Source organism: Budorcas taxicolor, chromosome 2, assembly GCF_023091745.1.
Source record: "Budorcas taxicolor isolate Tak-1 chromosome 2, Takin1.1, whole genome shotgun sequence".
NCBI classification, from domain to species: domain Eukaryota; kingdom Metazoa; phylum Chordata; class Mammalia; order Artiodactyla; family Bovidae; genus Budorcas; species Budorcas taxicolor.
In genome coordinates, this window is record NC_068911.1 from 97,427,649 (window position 1) to 97,448,580 (window position 20,932).

Here is a 20,932-nt window from a genome sequence, read left to right on the forward strand (position 1 = left end):
TATATTAATAGTTCACCATTTTTAAGACAAGGCTTATATGTTCATTCTTTTTTGACATAAAACCTGGGTCTTGTCACTCCCTTCAGAATTAGCAATTAAACAATACACTCTCTCCCCTTTAGGCTAAGCAAAGGACCTGATTTAAAACAGCGTTAGACTCAACCTTGTGCTCTGTGACAACCTAGAGGGGTGGGGTAGGGTGGGGTGTGGAAGGAAGGTTCAAGAGAAAAGGACATATATATAACTATTGCTGATTCATGTTGTTGTATGGCAGAAACCAACACAGCATGGTAAAGCAATTATCCTCCAATTAAAAATAAATAAAAAAGGTTTCTGGGCTGTGGGCAATGGAGACTTGGTCAGCAACATTCCCACTCCTAGAAATCTGAGGTATTACAGTCACACAATTTTGAAAGTCATACTGATTAGATTTTTTACTCAATGATTCCAAACTCTAAAGGGTTTGTGAGGAAAAGGGAGTGTGTTTATGCTAGCACAGTGGCATAGGAATAGACATTGTGCATAGAAAAAGTTCTTTGCCCCTTTTCTTGTTTCCTATAACAGATTCAGGAGCAACTATTTTCAGGAAAATGCAGTCTAGAAACCATCTTCTACTGTTCACAGTCTAGAAACCATCCTCTACTGTTCACACATATTTTCAAGAAAATAGTATAAATAGTCACAGAATAAAAATAACTCAGACAACTTTTCCTCCTCTCAATCCTGATTTTATTAAATAAAATATAAAAGCTGCAAATTTTCTATAAATGGAAAAAATATGATTATGATCTGCAGTGAATGGGGGAAATATGTAAGTCAGATTTGTCACTTGTTTCCAACAACTAGAACTGGGTTACCTCTTACAAAGGAAGAGTGCACCTCTAAACATACTATACTAGGTATGTTGGAACCCATAAAATTTCCAATTACTGCTTCAGAATTTATTGTGCACATATGGAAAATAATACTTGTAAAACAGAAAGGGGTTTGTGCCTTGTGCTGTCAATACTGTGAAGGATGAGGTGATTATAAAGCAAATTAACAATACTTTTAAATGTGCATTCACTTATCTTTCCAATTAAATCCTTGTTAAACAACTGCACAGACAGTAATGGCGCTTCTGCAAAGCACTGATCAAGACAGTTTTATTGTAATTTTTACTCTGTAACAATTAATCAAGTAGGCATTTTCTTTATTATTAAATTATTTAGTTAATAAATATTCTCAATTGGCTAACATATTTGTAGTTTACATGTTATTTTTGATTTTCCTACAGTGGAACATATTTGGGAATATTTCCATTTTCAAGCAGAGGGACCATTAAGGGATGTGATTTTATACATTTCTTTTCTCTAGAAGAATAACTGTGAACAAGAGAAGTCCTTGAAACTTTAAACCATTCAAAAGTCCTATTTCAACCCTTTTTTTTCTTTTTTTCTTTTGTAAGGGATGCAAACACATTGCTTTCAGCAGATAAGAAATGAGAGGTTTTGCTCTAAGGCGTCTTTCTGTTGGGGTAAGCATTAAAATTAGCATTTTAAAAGTTCATTAATACCAGTTACAGACTTTTGAGTCATGAGGCTGCATTGTGGTTTGCATTTTCTTCTCTTGTCCCAGTGAATTGAAAAGTACCTAAATGTTATTTCTTCTATAAACACACAAGGTGGTATAAATGAAGAAACATATAAAAATATCTAAGTTTTTTTCCATTTTTGAGTTTCCAATTTTGTAATTGGAGATCTGAATTTATCCAGCTGATATACTTCACTTTTAAAGTGTTTTAGACGGTTCTTAATATGGTCTTTTTTTGTTTCAATTGTATATTTTATATTTTAAAGTTTTTGATTAGAACAAATTTTCAGATAACTGGATTAATATTGAGAATAGTGATCGCAGAAATTACACCTGGATTTAGGATTCAAGAGGGCTCTATGAATTCAGAATTAACATATGAGAGCTACACATTTGAGCCATAAAAAGAAAATTCCAGGCACAGTTGGCTCTAAAGTTGTCAAAGTGGTATGATTTTGAGATGAGTCAACATTACTTTTTGAAAATGCCTTATGTAGAAACCTGCTACCCTCACTTTTGGCCTGAACTAGTTTACTGAGGTTAACAGATTGTCACCTTAGATGTCTAAGCAGACTCTTGGGAATGAGGATGATAAAGGTCAGCAGAGAGTATCAGAAATGGGAGAGGGAAAGGAATGGAGCAGATGGTTGGGCGCTGTGAGTATGAAAGTGGAGAAAGCAGGCTTTGGAGGCATCAGAGGTTAGGGCAGAGTGGCTTGAAGGCTCTACAGGCACTCTTTGGTCCTTCTGCACTTTGAGATGATTGACCTCAGTTTCAAGTCAGATAGCTCTCCGGGGGTAGAAGTGCAACGCTGATGCCAAGGCATATATTCTCCTGGCTGAGTATTTGGCAAGCAGAAATCATAGGCTCTGGCAGGGACAACTTTACTGAGGGCCTATAATGTACTTGGCACATGATGGGCATAATGGGAAATCCATAAGTACGTGTGAAGCACATTTCACTTCCCAGAATCTAACGGTCAGGAAAGGGAGAAAGATACGATGCAAAATAGACTAAAACTACTGCTGAACCACAGGTACACAATGATCGAGGAACACAGTGGAAGAAGCTAATTTCTGTTGAGATTGATCCCAGGAATCATGAGAGTTGTCTTAAACAGATGAAGTTACCAGTCAGCAAAACCAATGATGGTGTGTGTCTTGCTCAGAAAGACAGATCTGCTGTTCCTTCTGTTGGGACCAATCAAATAATAATATACACACATATTTCTGTCCCTGTGTCTGATGGGACATTGAATTGAAACATCTTGAGCATAGAAAGGAGACAACCCGTATGGTTGTCAGAGCATTAAAGGAATGATTTAACCAGAAGGGAGAACAGGCCATTCACAAGAGAAAAATGTAGCAGGGAGTGGGGAGACCACAAAAAAACAAACAATCTGAAAAAATGTAAAAGATGAGATGGTGAAATAGCAAGACAAACTGCTATTTAAACAACATTATTCTAGTGAGTTTTTTAGGCTCTCATGGACATTACGTTAAGTAAACTATAAGACACCCTGCTCACCCTGAAAGCATCCAAGATGGAGACCAGGATTTTGAAGACTTTAGCTGAGCTTTAAATCCATTTCATCTCTAGATTACCATGAGACACACACTGCCTTCTCAAAATATCACTTGAATGAAACAAATGCAAGTTTTAGCAGGTCATTTAAACTCACAGGGACTTTCATTCATCTATAAAGTAAACAGCTTTTTTATACAGCTCTAGTGAGACAGCATTGAAAATGGTTTAGAGAATCAAGTACCGACATTCCCTTGGCAAGTTCTAAGGGTGAGCACCATTCTCTTAAAGCGAATTTACACAATTCTTTTAAAACAAAGCATGTATTTCTTTTGTTATTTCAAAAGAAATATGTGTTAACTGTGGGAAGTTAGAACATGTTTTAGAAAAAAAGAAGACAATAAAAGTCACCAGTACCTAGTCAGGTATTTTATGCATTTCTTGCCATTGTTTCTGGAACAGAGCTTGGCAATATGCAATGAAATAGTCCATTTTGAGAGTGTTCTCTAGCATGTGTAAAATACTTCTTTTTCATCTTGAAGGAAATATCCCAACTCTGGATCTGATCAATATATTAATTAAAATGCATAGAGATTCTATCCACTGCAAGAGAGCTTTCAAAGTGAAGTAGGACAGACAGACTTATACTCTCTGCTCTTAAGGAGTGTTCAGTGTGTTGAGAAGATAAGATATGCATATAATGCTTGCTAATATTATTTGCTGTTTCAAATCCTGAAAGATGATGCTGTGAAAGTGCTGCACTCAATAGGCCAGCAAATTTGGAAAACTCAGCAGTGGCCACAGGACTGGAAAAGGTCAGTTTTCATTCCAATCCCAAAGGAAGGCAATGTCAAAGAATGCTCAAACCACCACACAATTGCACTCATCTCACATGCTAGTAAAGTAATGCTCAAAATTCTCCAAGCCAGGCTTCAGCAATACGTGAACCGTGAACTCCCTGATGTTCAAGCTGGTTTTAGAAAAGGCAGAGGAACCAGAGATCAAATTGCCAACATCCGCTGGATCATGGAAAAAGCAAGAGAGTTCCAGAAAAACATCTATTTCTGCTTCATTGACTATGCCAAAGCCTTTGACTGTGTGGATCACAAGAAACTGTGGAAAATTCTTCAAGAGATGGGAATACCAGACCACCTGACCTGCCTCTTGAGAAATCTGTATGCAGGTCAGGAAGCAACAGTTAGAACTGGACATGGAACAACAGACTGGTTCCAAATAGGAAAAGGAGTACGTCAAGGCTGTATATTGTCACCCTGCTTATTTAACTTATATGCAGAGTACATCATGAGAAACGCTGGACTGGAAGAAACACAAGCTGGAATCAAGATTGCCGGGAGAAATATCAACAACCTCAGATATGCAGATGACAGCACCCTTATGGCAGAAAGTGAAGAGGAACTAAAAAGCCTCTTGATGAAAGTGAAAGAGGAGAGTGAAAAAGTTGGCTTAAAGCTCAACATTCAGAAAACGAAGATCATGGCATCTGGTCCCATCACTTCATGGGGAATAGATGGGGAAACAGTAGAAACAGTGTCAGACTTTATTTTTTGGGGCTCCAAAATCACTGCAGATGGTGACTGCAGCCATGAAATTAAAAGACACTTACTCCTTGGAAGAAAAGTTATGACCAACCTAGACAGTATATTCAAAAGCAGAGACATTACTTTGCCAAGAAAGGTCCGTCTAGTCAAGGCTATGGTTTTTCCTGTGGTCATGTATGGATGTGAGAGTTGGACTGTGAAGAAGGCTGAGCGCCGAAGAATTGATGCTTTTGAACAGTGATGTTGGAGAAGACTCTTGAGAGTCCCTTGGACTGAAAGGAGATCCAACCAGTCCATTCTGAAGGAGATCAGCCCTGGGATTTCTTTGGAAGGAATGATGCTAAAGCTGAAACTCCAGTATTTTGGCCACCTCACGAGAAGAGTTGACTCATTGGAAAAGAGTCTGATGCTGGGAGGGATTGGGGGCAGGAGGAGAAGGGGACAACCAAGGATGAGATGGCTGGATGGCATCACGGACTCGATGGACGTGAGTCTGAGTGAACTCCGGGAGATGGTGATGGACAGGGAGGCCTGGCGTGCTGCGATTCCTGGGGTCGCAGAGTTGGACAGGACTGAGCGACTGAACTGAACTGAACTGAACTGAATAATATATGACAACACACACAACATGAGATTTCTGTGAATCAACTAGCTGAAACTGCAAACATATAGTTTAAAAGGAGCAGCAATTCCTAAGGGTTGGGGTGATTCAGGGAAAAAACTGAGTTACATTTAAATAATCCAAGAAAGATATGAGATTAGCTTTTTATCAAATGTTCTTTCCTTTTAAAAAACACACACTTCGTTGTATTAAAATAGCTATCAGCATTAGGATGGTTGTCAGGGACACATTTCTATATAATTTCTGATTCTACAAGGATACCCTGAAGATATCATGGGTTTGATTCCAGACCGCAACAGTAAAGCAAATTCCACTATAAAGTGAGACATACAAATTTTTGGCCTTCCAGTGAATATGAAAGTCATATTTACACTCTACTGTAGTCTATTAAGCATACAGTAGCATTATGGCTACAAAAATAATGTGCATACTTTAATTATAAATACTTCATTGCTAAAAATTCTAACCATCAGCTGAGGTTTCAGTGAATCATAATTTTTCTGTTGGTGGAGGGTTTTGCCGTAATGTTGGTGGATGCAGACTGATCAGGGTGGTGGTTGTTGAAGCCTGGGTTGGCAGGGGAAGATCTCTTAAAATATGACAATGAAGTTTGCCATGTTGATAGACTCTTCCTTTACAAACAAGTTGTCTGTAGCTTGCAGTGCAGTGCTATTAGATAGCATTTTACCCACAGTAGAACATCTTTCAAAACTAGAGTCAGTCTTCTCAAACCCTGTCTCTGCTTTATCATTTAAATTTATGTAATAATCTGAATCTTTTCTGCTGTTGCAACAATCCTCACAGCCTGCTCACCAGGAGTAAATTCCACCTCAAGAAACCAAATTCATATTTGGGATCGCATGTACACCCGTGGTGGATTCATGTCAATGTATGGCAAAACCAATACAGTATTATAAAGTAAAATAAAGTAAAAATAAAAAGTTAAAAAAAAAAAAGAAACCAAATTCTATGCTCAACAATAAAAAGCAACTCTTCATTCATTCAAGTTTTATCATGAGATTGTAGCAATTCAGTCACACTTCAGGTTCCACTTCTGGTTCTCTTTCTCTTTCCACTGCATCTTCAGTCACTTCCTCCACTGAAGTCTTGAGCCCCTCAAAGTCATTCATGAGGGTTGGAACCAACTTCTCCCAAACTTCTACTGATGTTGATATTTCCAGTTCTTCCCATGAATCATTAATGTTTTTAGTGGCATCTAGAATAGTGAATCCTTTCCAGAAGGTTTTCAATTTACTTGGTGAAATTCCATCAGATGAATCACTATCTGTGGCAGCTATATAACTTTATGAAATATATTTCTTAAATTATAAGGCTCGAAAGTAAAAATTACTCCTTGCTCCAAGGGCTGCAGAATGTGTGCTTGTCAGCAGGCATGAAAACATTAAGCTCATTGTCCATCTCCATCAGAGCTTCTGGGTGACCAGGTGCATTGTGAATGAGCAGCAATATTTTGAATGAAATCTTTTCTTTTTGCTGAGCAGTAGGTCTCAACAGTGGGCTTAAGAAATCAGTAAACCATGTTGTCAACAGATGTGCTGTCAGCCAGGCTTTGTTGTTCCATTTACAGAGCACAGGCAGAATGGATACAGCATAATTCTTAAGGGCCCCAGGATTTTCAGAATGGTAAATGAACTTTGGCTTCCATTTAAAGTCACCAGATCATTAGCTTCTTATAAGAGAGTCAGACTGTCCTTTGAAGTTTTGAAGCCAGGCATTGACTTGTCTTCTCCATGAAAGTCCTAGATGGGGAAGGCTGTTTCATCTGCATTGAAAATCCATTGTTTAGTGTAGCACCTTCATTAATTATCTTAGCTAGATCTTCTGGAAAACTTGCTGCAACTTCTATACCAGCATTTGCTGCTTCATCTTGTGCTTTGATGTTATGGAGACAGCTTCTTTCATTAAATCTCCTAAGCCAACCTCTGCTGATTTAAGATTTTTCTTCTGCAGCTTTCTTATTTGTCAGTCTTTATAAACTGGAAGAGAGTTAGGACACTGCTCTGGTTTAGGCTTTGGCTTAAGGGACTATTATGGCTGGTTTGATCTTCTATCCAGACCACTAAAACTTTCTCCATATAAGCAAAAAGACTCACTTTCTTATCATTTGTGAATTACTAGTTTCCCTGGTGGCTTAGCTGGTAAAGAATCCTCCTGCAAAGCAGGAGACCCGGGTTCAATGCCTGGGTTGGGAAGCTCCGCTGGAGAAGGGATGGGCTACCCACTCCAGAATTCTAAGAGTCGGACATGACTGAGTGATTTTCACTTTCAGCCTTTCAGGGTTGCATTAAAAAAATTTTTTTTTTAACTTCTGTTTGCATTCACAACTTGGCTAACTGATGCAAGAGGCCTAGCTCTCTCTGTCACAGGTTTTGACATGCCTTTCTCACTAAGCTTAATAATTTCCAGTTCTTGATTTAAAGTGAGAGACATGTGACTCTTCTCTTTATTTGAACACTTAAAGGCCACTGTAGGGTTCTTAATTGGCCTGCTTTCCATATTGTTGTGTGTTAGGAACTAGGAGACCCTCAGAGAAGGAGAGAGACAAGGGAATGGTGGGTTGGTGGAGCAGTCAGAACACAACATTTGTGGATTAAGTTCATTGTTTTACATGGGTGCCATTCACAGTGCTAGTAAACACAGCTAGTAAAACAATTACAATAGTGACTTCAGAGAGAACTGATCACAGATCACCATACCAATCATTATAATAATAAGTTTGAAATATTGTGAAGATTACCAAAATGTAACTCAGAGACACAAAGTGAGCAACTGCTGTTGGAAAAATGGCATGGATAAACTTGGTACAGGGTTGCCACAAACCTTTAATTTGTATAAAAAGCAGTGTCTATGAATACTAAAGTGAAGCCCAATAAAATGAAGCATAATGTAATATTTTCCACTATAACTGATTCATTATTTCATGTGATTAACTCATCTCTAGAGAACAGATGGTCTTGCCTTAAAGTCAAGAGAACTGGCCTAGGAAGACTAAGTGAATTGAGCAAGAAAACATAGCTAGGAAGAGGTGATACAGAAACCCATCAAAGCGATCTAACTTCTAGATCTCACTGTTCTCATTGCACAGGCTTAAAAGAAATGGTTCAAAAGACACAAGGAAAATAAGACAGATTAGAATACGGAGATTACCTCATGTAAACCAGTGACCATTATATCTTTTTTTTTTTTAAATTTTAAAATCTTTAATTCTTACATGCGTTCCCAAACATGAACCCCCCTCCCACCTCCCTCCCCATAACATCTCTGTGGGTCATCCCCATGCACCATCCCCAAGCATGCTGTATCCTGCGTCAGACATAGACTGGCGATTCAATTCTTACATGATAGTATACATGATAGAATGCCATTCTCCCAAATCATCCCACCCTCTCCCTCTCCCTCTGAGTCCAAAAGTCTGTTATACACAGCTGTGTCTTTTTTCCTGTCTTGCGTACAGGGTCATCATTGCCATCTTTCTAAATTCCATATATATGTGTTAGTATACTGTATTGGTGTTTTTCTTTCTGGCTTACTTCACTCTGTATAATCGGCTCCAGTTTCATCCATCTCATCAGAACTGATTCAAATGAATTCTTTTTAACGGCTGAGTAATACTCCATTGTGTATATGTACCACAGCTTTCTTATCCATTCATTTGGAGAACAGTGTGGAGATTCCTTAAAAAATTGCAAATAGAACTCCCTTATGACCCAGCAATCCCACTGCTGGGCATACACACCGAGGAAACCAGAATTGAAAGAGACACATGTACCCCAATGTTCATCGCAGCACTGTTTATAATAGCCAGGACATGGAAGCAACCTAGATGACCATTATATCTTGACTGACCTACTGCAATTACCTCCTAACTGTTCCCCGGTTTCTACCCTTGTCACTCTACAGTCTATTCTTCTCATAGCAGTCAGAAGGATTTAAAAATAAATAAATAATATCAGATCATTTTGTGATTATCTGCCACCCCCCTCCACCCCTTGACTTTCTATTGAACTTAGAATGAAGGGCAAAACTTCCTATCTTGATTTGCAAGTGTCTCCCTGGGTGGCTTTGCCCATCTCTCTGACTTCCGTGTCCTGAGGTCATACAAACCCTGATTCTCTGGGACCAGTTTTCCTCTGCCTGGTCACTTCTCCCTCCACATCTTTGTGTCCTTCCTTTCGGGGCAAGTCTCTACTCAGATGGCACCTCCTCAAAGAGATCTTCACAGACCATCGAAAATGAGGACCATCTTCCTCATCCCTTCAGTTATTCTCTATCATGTCACCATCTTGACTCTTGGCTTATCTAGTAAGCACCTTGTATATTTGATTATTATCTATCACTTGACATCAAAATGAATACTTCATCCGATCTTGACTCCCTTGGGCTCTTCTCAGTACTTAGAAGAGACCCTGACTCATAGAAGGTTTTTCAGTAAATATTTTTCAATAAATAAATCTCCATTTCAAGTCACCCTTAGGCAAATTAAAGTCTTCTTTTATTCTTTAAACTAATTTTCCTCATTTCTTGATTCTTATATACTTTTAAATTTATAATACTTTGGGGGGTGGGGCATCACAAGACCGGGAAAGTTCCTTGCAGTTTCAGCCTTGAAATTTGAAAGGTGGCTTTTGGCAGACTGGCAGGGGGCTGGCAGAGGCTTGGCAATCATCAGTATCACTGAGAGGAATCACACTGTGGACATTCACATAAGTAGACGACAGTCCTAATTGTGGTCTTACCACCTAGGTTGAGAGTTGCCCGTTGTTTAGGCAGTTTTTCTTGGCCTGTTGGGCCAGGATGTTAGCGCTGGCTCTGGTCTTCCATCTTATCAGCTGCCTCTTTATTTTGCCAAGTCTTTATTGGACATGTTGGACAATCAGATTATGACCTCGTGTGGAGGTAATAGGTAGAGAGAAGTTGGTGGTTTATCAGGTTGACTGGACATTAACTCTGAATATTTTTTTTTCTTGGGGTTATATAATATTTTGGCCCTAAGAAGCCTGGTAGTCTATTCAGGCCTACCATCACTGGTGGTCCAACATTATTCATTAATTCACTTAAGGAATTAATTCACATTCAGCAAAAACCTACTTGAAGGCTATTATGTTCTAAGTATAGTGAGAACTGAGGGGTTACTTAGGAGACCAAACCAGGCAAAATCCTTGCCTTGGGAAGGAAATGAGCTTCATGTGTCTGAGGAAGGAAGGAAGGAAGGAAGGAAGCCAGGGTGGTTGGAGAATAGTAAGATGAGAGACAGGGACACAGTAAGGTCAGAGAGATAGGAAGGAAAAAGAATCTGTGGGGCCTGCAAATCCTAGGAGTTCCGTATTAATTTACATCGAATAGACCAACAGGTTTCTTGGCTATTAGATTAGAATATCCATGGAAGTATAGGCTCCATGTCAATGAGAATGTCATTTGCTGTATTCACTGCTATATTTCCAGCATCCTCCATGTTGCCTGGCACACAGTAAGAAGGTTTTGAGTGTCTGTCAATGAACAAATGGTGTAAAAGCCAAAATCTTACTTTATGAAGCTCACTTCTCACTTTCATATCAATTCTGATGTCTCAGGACCCTCAGAGAAGAGGAAAGTGGACAGGCATACCTACCATTACATCTCCAGTAGGCCATGAACGTGAGGGCATATCAGGAGGATGATTGTGAAGTTCGCATGACTCTAACTCACTCAGATTTTCATCTGATCATTGCTTCACCCCTAACTTTGCAAACTTTGGATGCTTCTCTTTGGGGAGTTTATGGGGACCTGAAAAAGTTCCTCCCTGCCTCTACACTTGCGGCTTTTTCTTTCTAGAAGAAACTTTGAAGTAATGAGAATACTCTCTTTTTTTTTTCCCCCTATAGCACACTTTTGTTAGGAAATGCTTTTCAACTACATGGAGTGCCTTGAAAAAGAGGTGCCATATGTGAGTCACTGAAGCCAAAATTATCGGCAAAAGGGACCTTCCTGTGTGAAAACAAAAACCACAGCATACTTTCAGAATTCAAAATTCAGTGCATGGACTTAACAAGAGTAAAACAATTAATTTCATCCCTATTTAGTCAATTCTGATTTTCTCTCTATTTTGTCATTTCCAGCATTCTGGAAAGCCAAGATGGCAAGCAAAGCAGCCCCACTATCTCCTATAGCATGCCTGGCTTGCCCAATAGCCAATGACATGCAGTAAACCATCTCTCCTCAAGCTTTTTCTCACCGAGGCAGAGAATGGGAACTTGGGATTTTTCCACTCTTTATTTGTGTCCCATGATTTTTTTATCCAGTCTAAATTAAGTGTTAATTTATAGGAGTCTGGGAGAAAATAAATGCAAAATATCGCTTGAGTGTTCTTTACTGAGACACCTAAGAAGTAGAACCTAACACAATGTATCTATGATATCATTTGATAGGAGTTTATCAGAAGTTCATCATTCTCTTATTTTGTTGCACCAAATCGTTATTTAACCCATAAAGAGTACTGTGCACTTTGTTGTACTGGGGATACAGAAATGAATCAAACTTACTACCCTCCATGAAGTCACAGGCAGTTAGGGGTTATTTATTGAAAGAACACTTTAAAATGAGGTTTCCTTTTATAAGAGTCCCACAGACTGGACATCAAGAAAGTATAGTAGCATAATAAGAAGTGGGTTTTGGTTCTTTGATGTTAAAAAGAAGAAAATGTCTCTCTCTTCCCTCCTCTACAGTAAATTGAATCCAGCAACCAGTGACATATTCTTTGGAGTAAGTTTAAAGTGGGTTCATTGTCTGGCTTTAAAACATATTACCCTTGTGGCCTTAGAAAAGTTCCTTAATCTTTCTGAACCATGATTTTCATGTATGCATAATGTGGATAATAAAGTTTATCTACCTAGCAAAATTCTATATGGATTAGAAATCATTCTAACTTTGCATACTTGCCACGTAGTAGATTCTCAATAAGCACTAGCTATCATCAGCGTTAGTATTATTCTGTTACATTTTTAAATATTATTTACCCTTTAGTTTTGTTAGCAAATCCTTAGGCACAACAATTTCCCTTTTCATTTATTCCAGAATCTACAATATTGGAAAAGGATTGCAGTTATGAAAAGTGCCAGCAATTTTAATCATATGAATAATATACATGTTACATTCATGACATTAATTTCTTAGTTACATTCTAAATCATGACTCAGACTTCATAAAGTTAGTTAACATTATTATATCAATCAATAGTCAAAGAGAAACCGTTTATCATTAGAAATTGCTTAACAAAAAAGGGTTCACAGTCTATTTCTTCTTTTCTTGAAAATACATTTCACATGTCTTACGGTTTGTAGGTCATGTTTTCTCTAAATAGCCAGAATAAAACTAGTTGGACATTGCACAGGGGTTCCCAGACCTGCCTATGCACTTGACTCGGCTGGAAAGTTTTTCTTTGAAAATGAATATTTATAGCTCTAACCTCAGCCTTTTGCATCAGAGTTTTTATGACTGAACTTCAAAAATCAAATATGCAGGGCAGGAATAGAGATGCAGACATAGAAAATGGGCTTGTGGACACAGCGGAGGAAGGAGAATGGGGGACAAATTTAGAGAGCAGCATTGAAATATATTCATTACCATGTGTAAAATGGATAGCTGGTGGGAAGTTGCCGTATAAGACAGGGAGTTCAGCCTCGAGCTCTGTGATGACCTAGCTGAGTGGGATAGTGGGTGGGAGAGAGGGAGGCTCAAGAAGGAGGGGATATATATATATATATATATATATATATATACACATATAGCTGATTCACTTTGTTGGACAGCAGAAACACAACATTGTAAAGCAACTATACACTATTTTAAAAAATAAATAAACAGTGGCCATGATCTGTAAAAAATAAATAAAATAAAAAAACTTAAAAAGCCCCCCTACTTGATTCTTATGGCAGACAGACTTTACAATGATCCCTGATTATCTCTTGCTCCTTGTATTCATGCCTTCTGTAATCCCCTCCTCTAAGGTATGGACAGGAACCACAACTTGCTTCTAACCAACAGTATGCACCAAAGGTGTTGAGTTATAACCTTCTTGATATCTTACAAAAGATTATAACTTTGCTTCAGCCACTGGTCTCTCTCCCTAACTGCTCTGATGAAGAAAGCTGCCATGTTGTGGGATGGTATATGGGGAGGTCCACAAGGCCTTTGACCAACAGCCAGTATTGTTGAGGCCTTAAGCTCAACAACCTATAAGGAACTAAATCCTGCCAACAACCATGGGAGCTTAAAAGCAGGCCTGTCCCCACTTGAGCATCCAGATCAGGGCCCATGCCTGGCTGACACCTTGACTGCAGTCTTATGCAGAATTCAGCTAATCTACCTCTGACCCACAAAAATGGGAAATTATAAATGTGTGTTGCTTAAGCAGCTAAGTTGCTGGTAACATTGTTACCTAGCAGTAGATAACCAATACAATTTTGAAATAAAGTCAGGGCTGGGAACCAATGCTTTAGACTTTGTTTAGAATAGAAGCAAGTTCAATGTGTTTTTCTACTAATTTTTAATGACTATGCATTAATTCTAATAATAATGATAAATGATGATGGATTTTTATAAATATCCATAGAGGTTTGTTTGAAGGTTGGTAGTCACACATCTCTGATCGGTCTAATTTCTGGACTCAATTTTCTCACCCAATGGAAAAAGCACAACTAAAGTAGGCCTGAAAATTTCAGTAGAATTTACTCCTCCTCTCCAGTGAACATGAGGCTATTCTTTTGGAATCTGGAATTTCCCAAAAGCCTTTGGATAAGATAAAGCTAACCCAGACTTCCTATGAATTTGGCTAGGTATGACACAAATCACTGGATAGTCTCTAAAGAAAAATAATATTATTATCATCAGAGAAAACGCAATCATGTGGAAGCCAAAAGCCATATTTGATTATTAATATTTAGTATCATGTTATTATTAAGACAATTAAGTAATATTGATTTGATTTCAAGTAACTACGTATCATCTTAATTAAATCTATTACTGATTATCATTGCTTGATTCAGAGTTTTTAAAGTCCTTACACGTTCATTATTATTCCCATTTTGGAAATGAAGAGTCTGTGATTCGAAGGGGTTAACAGTAGCTTCTACTGGACTAACAAATAGCTCGGAATGAAGAGAGCGAGGCAGTTTCATCGATGCCGATCCAGCGCTCTTTCCTGACTAGCTGATCCCTGTCTTTGATTGTTTCACCAGAGTTAAGTCAGTTTCTTCTTGCTTGGTATATAATGAATCATGAAATATAGTTCACAATAGATGAATGGTGTCACTTGTTTAAAAATAAGTAGGTAGAATTTTTTTACTTTAAAGACTAAACGTATTTGAAAGTTATTATTCGAATATTACATGAAACTAAAAACTATATAAATAAATATAGGCGCACGTGAAGATCTTATTGTTTCGACCTCTTTGTTTAGCGTTACTTACTAATAACAAAGACATTTTCTTAAGCAGCTACGAAGCAACACAAGCTTTGGCATCAATAGTTTTTGAGCCCTCTGACTCAATGTAGCTGAAAAATGAGGTCTGAGAAAGTTTCCAAAGCCCTGAATGATGTTAGAGTCTGGCCCTTTTATGATCAAGTGATCTTTTCAGCTTTAATGGGAAAAATAAATCATTGTTAAAAGATAATCTTGTCACATGGAAGCCAGAAAGGTGCAATATCAATGATTCAACTTACCAAAAAACCGCCCTGTGAAATGAATAAAGCAAATAACACAGTTTGTTTTGTTGTAGCTGTGGTTGGTGGTGAGAGGGGAGTAGGCTTAAGGAAATACCTCGTTTTAAAAATAATAAGAGGGCAATATAAACTCTCTTAATAGAAAAATGAATGGACTTGATACAAGGGCCATTTTATGAGAACAGAACTAGAAGTTTTGAAATCCTTTTCCAGATCTTTTTCTGTTTCATCCAATTGCTTATTTCATGGTGAAACTGCCAATTGTTCACATTCTTTCTCACTTTCCTCTTCTTTTATTCAATTTTTGATGCTGCAAATAATATGAAAAGCACCAGGATAGCTACTAAAGTTTATGCTTTGCTTTCTTTTGGTTTGTGGTACAAATCTATATAAAAGTAGTTTAGATATAGCTGGCAACACAAAATTGTTCCTCTAATAGTTTATTTTCAATGGAGCTTATTCTTAGCATGATCAAAATAAGCAAGTTCATCTCTTTAAGCCAATATTTAATTTAGATTATTATGCCAGTAAGATCTGGGTGAATAAAGATATGCAAAGTATAAGGCTGTAAATTAATGGGAAAAAATCTTCTTCCATTTTAAAATAACACACATACAATCGTATGCACACACACACGTACACACACCCACATACCCAATTAAGATTCTTGGCCATGGAGATTTATGGCATTTATATATTTTGTTCCTCTGGGTGTGAAAAAGTGAAGGAGGGTGTCCTTGAGAATGTTCCTTTAAATTATTTTTCTATATATGGAAAGCATGTCTAAAATTCTGGTAAGAAGTAACTTCTTCCAGTTCAGAGAAATGCTTAGAGGGAAGATTTGTTATTGTGCACCAAGAAACACCAGTTTGGAAAACGCTCAATCAGTTCTTCTCTCAGCGCCTCACAGTCCTCTATTGTCTCACGGGCTCAGGAAGTTTTGCAGTTAATATTTCCAAAAAGAATGCCAGTCTTCCTTGTTCTTTTTTTTCAAAGGGTAAAAGGGAGCTTCTAAGTAATATGAAAGGGAGTCTGAACTGAATTTAGAGTTTGACCAATAAGCCCGATGGGCAGCTCAAACCAGAATTCTGGTGTCAAAGGAGGGGGAGTTCAGACTGGTGGGATTTCTAAGACCCGCTTTCAGAAGTTCTCAAGACAGGGATGCGGCATCCTCAGTGCTAACGTCTGTCCTTTGTAAAAGGACCCCCACACAAGTCGCATCACAGATCATGCTAAAGAATCAACGCAGTGTCACTGGCTGATGACAAGTAGACATCTAAGATCATAGACTAGTTTCTTTGGGGGCTGCCCTCGTAGAACGGAGGAGAAGCATCAGCAAAATGTCACTGAAAGCTGTCACCAAATATAACAAACAGGGAAGAGCGCGGCTCACTAATGCATCAATAGCCAGTGAATCTAGAGTCTTTCATGACTCTTTGTGAGGGTCGCAACAGAATACTGTGGTAGTTTCTTCCAAACATAGATACATGAAGCTCTGCTGAGAATGGTAGCGTCAGGCGTCAGACTTCTTCCTGACTGCAGCATTCGGCATTTTCCCAGGCATTTCTCTTTCTTGAAAAGTTTCAGTCAAACTCCTACGACAGTACTTGTCACTTACAAATACCAGAAAATAGAAAGCCACTAAGAAGTGGGTAAATCATGAAGAGACTGATCTTCACTTTTGTAAGGAGGCAATAAACCATCAATAAATGGGCAAAGTCAAACCCAGCAGTGGTTTTCGGCACTGGCTCTGAGACACAGAGATGTGGGATCTAGTCCGAGTCCTCTCACTCACTTGCTTTATGACCTTAGGACATTATTTAACATTTCTGGGTCTCAGTTTCCTCACCTTTAGAATGGAAACAGTGATAACCCACATTCTGTGGAATGGTAGGACTAAATTAAATAAGTAAAACACTTGGTGAAGTGCCTGGCAGATAATTAATTATGAAAATATGTTAGCTACTTTTATAATAGTAATTATTATTATCCTCATCATTACCAGTTACAATTAGGAAATGCTTTTCAAAAGTGATCACTTTGAATTTAACTTGTATGCCATCTGATCTGGAAGTATAATAAGGGTTTCCAATTCCTACTGATTTAGTGAGTCAAACAGAAAACCAAAACAAATTGAATCATTCAACTGGTGTATTTAGAATTGCTGATGATTATAGCATTCAAGAAAGTTCGTGAAATACATAAATTGCAATTAAACTGTTCTTGAAAATCACCAAAATCAGTTTTCATTTGTTTAGTCTAATGGTGGGTAGGGCTTATTCATTTAAAAAATATACATTTAGAACCTTCTGAAAAGGAAACATTGTGGAATGTGAACACGGAGGAGATAAAAGGGGTTAATACAGAGAGGGTATGCCAAAACCAGACAGAACTATGTTCTATCTTAGAATACAAAAAGGAATGCATTGCATTCACATATCCTGTTTTGCTTTTCAAGGAATTATCACTGGGCTGCCACTTTATTGCCTTGCACATGCTTGCAAACACACACACACGTATTCACTCACATACATACACACACATAGAGGAAATCACAGTGATGTACACATTCAGTCCCTTTGTATCCAGCACGGATTCTCTCCTATGTCAGCTCTGTTGTCAGCAACCAGCATGAGAAGGGGAAGGTATGGTGTTAGAACAAATGTTACAGCTCCACTCCTGTAATTTCATTCACAAGATAATCTGATTAGTAAAATTTGAGGGATACTGGCATATCGTTTATCATCTAATCCAAAAAAAAAGAACACAACATAGCTTGGACAAAATCACTAGTATCAAAGGTTCTAATACAGCATAATTTGTGCTGAGTGTATTGCATTCTGACAGTGCTATAAACCAGGGAGACAGTTTACTGACAATTCTGTGCTACCAGATACCAACTCAGGCCTCTGTCCAGCTTTACATTGTCAGCTCTCATGGAAACATGAGCAGTTACACAGCCCCAGAGCATGCTGAAGTTTTGCAAAATACGAGATGGACAGATTTCATATTTTCATTGCAGTTTTTTTTTTTTTTCCTTTTCAAACTGCTGAGCATAATTTTTTTAAAGGCAGGAAATGCAACTAGTGTTTGTTTCTAGCATGGCTTCTGTTTTGAGATTTCTTCTTTGTAGAAGAAATGTGTTGCCCAGCTGTCTAGAATCCCAATCAGGATATGGTTTCTGTATGAAATATATTACAAGAATGATTTTAGCTGGTTATAAACAGGAACGGTTATAAAAAGCTGGGGCTATTTTCTCCAATTTTTATCCACAGAGGGTGTACTCTGGTTCAGGCCAATGGGACCAATATGAATACATAAGGTAATGTTCAGTTCTGCCTTCTGCCCATGAAGGACAGTAATTCTGAAAAACAAAAGTACATATTAGTGAGCAAACAGATTCTTAGTTACAGTGTAAGTGAAAGTCGCTCAGTTGTGTACAACTCTTTGCGACCCCATAGACTATGCAGTACATGGAATTATCGAGGCCGGAATACTGGAGTGGGTAGCCTTTCCCTACTTCAGGAGGTCTTTCCAACCCAGGGATAGAACCCAGGCCTCCCACACTGCAGGCAGAATCTTTACCAGCTGATTCACAGGGAAAGCTACAGAGATGCTCAGAAATAAGAAGCACGTGGCCACTGGCCAAAAGCATTGCAGTTAACACTTAAAAACATGGTTCAACCCAAGCTGAACTGCTGGAGAGGTTAATGCTTCTTAGTATTAATACTTCTCCTATTTGCAACACACACACACAGACAATATACAACAGATATTAACAGCTCCCTGCATGGACACTCCAAGAGCTACTGGTTAATGAGAGTAGATACAAGACTGATTTAAATCCTACCTTTTTAGGTGTATAGAGATTCAGGGAGTAGACAGATATTTCAAACAGTATGCTCTTTTTTCTTATTCCAAGACTTTCAAATTGTAATGCTTCTGAAATATAATCACTGAATACATTTGATAAAGTTCTCTTTAAAATAATGGCATTAAATATCTGGGTCTTAGATGGAATTTTAGAAGTTAGATATGCTTGTACGAATGCAAATTTAACTACCCAGCATAATGGGCACCCAGAGAAGGAATCTGACTGAAGGAATGTTGCAAGCTCCCTGGAGAAAATGATTTATAATCTGAGCCTTGAAGAATAAGGATAAATCTAATGAGACAGGAAGTTTTTGTATGTGGGATAGGAAGGAAACGATAGGAGGATATTGAAAGTAGATGAAAGAGCGTATGCAAAAGCATTAAGAAATACAACAGCATGTAAATAAGGAAGTACAGTTATGAATGTATTGTGAAAGAAATTCTGAGGGCCTGCATCTGGCTAGAAGTAGGTGGGAAGCCAGATTATGAAGACTGTGTAAATTCTCCTGAAGGCAATGAGACACTATTGACTTTTTAAGTGAAAGGGAAACTTAGATGTACTGAACAACTACCATGAGTCTGTTATGTTACTAAGGGAATACCACGTCTTATCTCATTTCATTCTCACAAGTATTTCCAAAGCACCTCCTTCCTGTTTTTACTGATGAAAAACAGAACATAGGAGAATTAAACAGATGCCAAGGACACAAGGAGAGAGTGCCTCGTTTTCATCCCACATGTATAACTCACATCTCAAGATGTTTCAATCTTTTATTTTCTTAAACATTTCCTAATTATTATTTTTTTAAATTCCCGTCTCTTTTAGAGGAAGTTTAGGTTTACAGGAAAGCTTAATAGAAAATATAGTTTCCAATATACCCCCCTTATACTTGTCCACTCCCCCACCATTTCCCTTATTAGTAAGATCTTGCATTAATGTAGTACATTTGTTACAACTGATGAGCCAATATTTGTAAGTTATTATGAACTAAAGTCCATAGTTTTCATTAAGGCTCACTCAGGGTTATATATTATTTAGATTTTGATAAATGTATAATGACATGTATCCACCTATACAATATCAAACAGAATAGTTTCATAGCCCTAAAAATCCCCCATGCTCACTCATTCTTCTCTCTCTCCCCTCAAATCCTTTGCTATCACTGATCTTTTACAATCTCCATAGTTTTGCCTTTTCCAAAATGTCATATAGCTGAGATGATATAGTATATAGCATTTTCAGACTGGCTTCCTTCACCTAGCAATATGCAGTGAAGTTTTCTCCAAGCCTTTTCATGACTTGATAGCTCATTTCTTTTTATCAGTGAATAATATTCCATTATAGGGATGTTTTATGGTTTGTTTATCTAGTTACCTATTAAAGGAAATCTTGGTTGCCTTAAAATTTTATCAATATGAATAAAATTAATGAAAATATTTTGTGCAGTTTTTTTGTGTGTGTGTGGACGTAAGACTTGAACTCATTTGGGTAAATACCAAGGAGTACACCCGTTGGGTAATAAGGTAAGAAAAAGTTTATTTTCATAATAAACTGCTAAGGTATTTTCTGAGTTAGTTGTACTATTTTTCATTTCTACTAGTATGAATGAGAGTTCCTGTTGCTCCACATCCCTGTCAGCATTTGGTGCTGTCAGTGTTTTAAATTTTAGCTATTCTAACAGGCTTATAGTAGCATTTCATTGTTGTTCTGCTTTGTAATCCTTTGATGATATATGTATTTCATAATTTTTATTATTTTACTTACCTATTACATATTTTCTAACATTTGTGATTTTGACTCTTACATTTTCCACTATTCATTTCTTTATTCAATTATCAACATATATTAAATGAGTACTATATGTCAGCAACATTTTTCAAAGCTAGTTTATTTTTTTACTCATCATTTTCTTCTTCATTTTTAGTTCATATTTCACTTGTTATGTATTTCACTTGTAGTAGTATTTCATTGATGTTCTAGTTTGTAATCCTTTGATGATATATGTATTTCATAATTTTTATTATTTTACTTACCAATTATATATTTTCTAACATTTGTGATTTT

General features: G+C 37.6%; 1 protein-coding gene across 1 annotated transcript in view; it reads right to left on the minus strand.

Annotated features, from left to right (window-relative positions):
• ARHGAP15 (Rho GTPase activating protein 15) overlaps window positions 1-20,932 on the minus strand; it is a 678,200-nt gene that overhangs the window by 192,203 nt on the left and 465,065 nt on the right. The gene's annotated exons all lie outside the window — the stretch shown is intronic.